Genomic DNA, 3197 nt, shown 5'->3' with positions numbered 1-3197 from the left:
GGGGAGAAGGGCCTGGCAGTAGGAGTCTATCTCCTGCTCGCAGTCCCTGATGGCACGCAGTCTCTGGACTGTGGCCTGGAGCTCCTCCAGCTGGCGCGCCAGAGACCCAAAAAGGAAGCAGACCCCACAAGGGGTGGCCGTGCTTCTGGGCCCCAGAGCCTGAAAAAGGGACAGGCAGCCGCTGCAGCCAAGAGCCAGGGGCTCTGTCTGCGTGGAGCCCAGAGCCATGGGCTCCATCTGGGTGGCCATCTCTGAGGTGCTGGGGGGGCCCACAGACCCCGAGGGATCCACCTCCTTTAGCTCCTTCCCACCAATCCTGGAGAATCTCTCTTGACTCTCTGCAGTCAGTATCATTCTGGTCCCTCTAAAAAATGACCCAGGATATCCCCATCCTTTTATGTCTAGCTGACCCTCCTGAAGTCTCTCAGCAAGTGACTCATTGCCTGGGTACCAGTCCACTTGGGAAATGAGTGTTCTTGGTTTGGTCATGCAGGCCGTGCATTCCCTAGGGAGACCTATTTGTGTGCCAGTGGGAGCATCTACATGTGCATATTAATGCAAAGCAACAAACTCCAGCACATATGACACCAGAGTTAATTGCTCCCGGGTACCATGCCTACATGTGTGCCTGGGACCACAGCATGTTGAGCTGAGTCAGAGCAGCCCTAGCTGGTAGAGGATCCAGGGGTTCAGCCTGCCAGCTGGGGGCTGCTCCAATCCAGCTCAATGTGCTGTGGAAAGACTGGCTGGGGCACAAGGGTGTTCCAATACGGGGCTAGACGACAGGCAGCCCACACACTGAAGCACCCTCATGCCCCAGCCAGCCCCATCAGCATCTATACGTACATTGCAGTGCACTAAATAATGCCACCGCAGGATACTACTTGTGTTTACAAGTACTAACCTATAACAGCATTTATTAGTTTTCTGTGGCCTAATAGGTCTGCACATGTAGATGCTGAAATGTTTATTGCACAGCTAATTAGGCAACTCCTCAGTAAATGTGTTGTGTAGATGTACCCAGTGAGATTTCACAGCCTATTCCCTACACCCAGACTGCACAAGCCCAGTGGCAGCATGTTCCTTTCTCCCAGCAAATGTCTGTGTAAAGAAGCCCTTGAGGCCGAGGAACAAGCAGCTTTTGATTAAACAGACAAACCAAGTCACACGCGACAGTAATACCGCCATCTCCCATATCCTGCACAGCAGAGAATCTCCTGTGGAAAGGGAAACCCTGGAGCATTGCTAATCTGGCAGCATTATTCAAGGACCCCCATGGCAGTCTCAGGGACACTCTGGGGTTCTTTCAGCAAGATGCTTGAATGGGACAGTTTGGTGCAATTCCCCTACATTCCCCTAGGGCTTGCCCTCATTGTCCCTCTGCCCACAGTTGGCGAAGGGTGCTTATGCCAGGACAGTGAGATGGGAGAGAGGGGAGGAGGGAAGAGGCGCGTGGGAGCTTGTGATGTTCCACTTCATTAAACTAATTGGTCTTTTTGGACATTCAAGACCACACGCTGTTTTCCTGAGGGTTGTGTTATTTCCTCTGGAGCATGTTAAACCAGTCTGGTAAGTGCACACATGTGTCCTTTGTTTAACAGCTGGCAGGATGCTGGGAACACGGTGGGAAGAAGCAGGCTCCTGGTCTCCTGGCACAGCTGGGACTCAGGGCACTGGATTCACAGGGACAGACCCTGAGCCACTTTTTGATTGCACACTGCACTGGCCTTGGTAATGCACGTGGCTGAAGCTTACAGCTGAGCCTAGTGAGTTCATTCCTCTAGCCAGCTTGTACCAGCATCACTAGAGAATTAGTGACTTAAACCCACAGGGCCCTGGTCACTCATACAACATCTTGCATGTAGCATTTCATGGGACCAACCAATAATTATTCTCCTGATTGATCTACAGCAGATAGAACCTAGATCAAGGCTCCCTATTCCAGGGGCTGCATAGACAAAGAGTGAGATACAGGCCCTCCCCAAAGAGTTCACAGTCTGACAAGGGGCAGGGCAGGAAGAAAGAAGCTTCCCTACCCTCGTTCTACTGATGGGAAACTGAGGCTCAGAGACATTAAATGACTTGCCAAGGTCTCACCAGGAGTCTGTGGCAGAGCCTAGAACAGCTCTTTACACTATTCCAGTGCCTTACCCACAAAGCCACCCTGCCTCATATAGGGTACCCTGCATATAGTAGCCAGGCTATCTATAGCTTCACCCATCCTACTTTACAGGGGTAGACTGTACAGACAGCACATCCTTTGAGTTACATGTGAGGCTGGGTGTGAGCCAGTCATGTGATAAATGGCATGGGCATTTGATAAAAGCATTTATTTTAGGGCTGTGACTTGCATCTCTCCCTGGGACCTTTTCTACCTCCTAAGTCTGGGAGCAGCTATTTCCTCCTTCCCCTCAAAATGTGGCATTTCTTCCCCGCCCCTCTTATCAGTTAACATGCCTTCCTGCCCAAGCTGGACATCAAAATATCTAACATTCAAGGGCCTGGTCTGGCCTTACCCCCACAGATGTGGCCAACTGACTTATTCATGGTCACAGAGCTTTATGCACCTTCACCTCTAACCCTGATAGGGTCTGAGCTTTCAACATTGCCCCATATTCAGGCCTATGAAAGCCATTTTAGTGAAGGCCGCTTTTGAATCTTCTTTTGGGCACCCAAAGTCTTAGCTGCTTTGGAAAATCAGAACCTGTGTTTTTTTATGCGCTCAGATTTCATGATCGCAGAAGCCTGTGAGCACTAAGATACAGAACTGCCTGTACATGGGATGTGCTGCACCCAGGGCACAACAACCTTGCAAAGAAACTGAAAGACCCTTAGATCAATGGAGCTATCGAAGACTGAAAGCAGCTCAGAAAGAGGCAGTGGGGGAATGTCTCAGCTGATGTGGCCAGCTGGCTGGATCTCTCTGAGAACTTATTATCCACACAGGGTATTGACAGCCTCACGGCTTTCTTGTAAGGGCTGGTCCCACAGGCCAAGCTGATGGATTCTGTATCCCTCTAACATGATGATTAGGGAGGACAGCATGAGTTGGGGAGAGAGAATAACAGGAACACAGCTTGCTTTCCATTGCATGGTCTCAAAGCACTTTATAGAGAAGAATGTATTAAGCTTCAATATGTTCATCCTGCTTCAAGTAGGAAGACAAATATCATGATCACTCTTTTATGGTGATGGGG

Source organism: Crocodylus porosus, unplaced genomic scaffold, assembly GCF_001723895.1.
Source record: "Crocodylus porosus isolate Cpor-Errol unplaced genomic scaffold, CroPor_comp1, whole genome shotgun sequence".
Classification (NCBI taxonomy): domain Eukaryota; kingdom Metazoa; phylum Chordata; order Crocodylia; family Crocodylidae; genus Crocodylus; species Crocodylus porosus.
The sequence above is the reverse complement of the archived record's forward strand: the minus strand, read 5'-3'. Positions refer to the sequence as shown.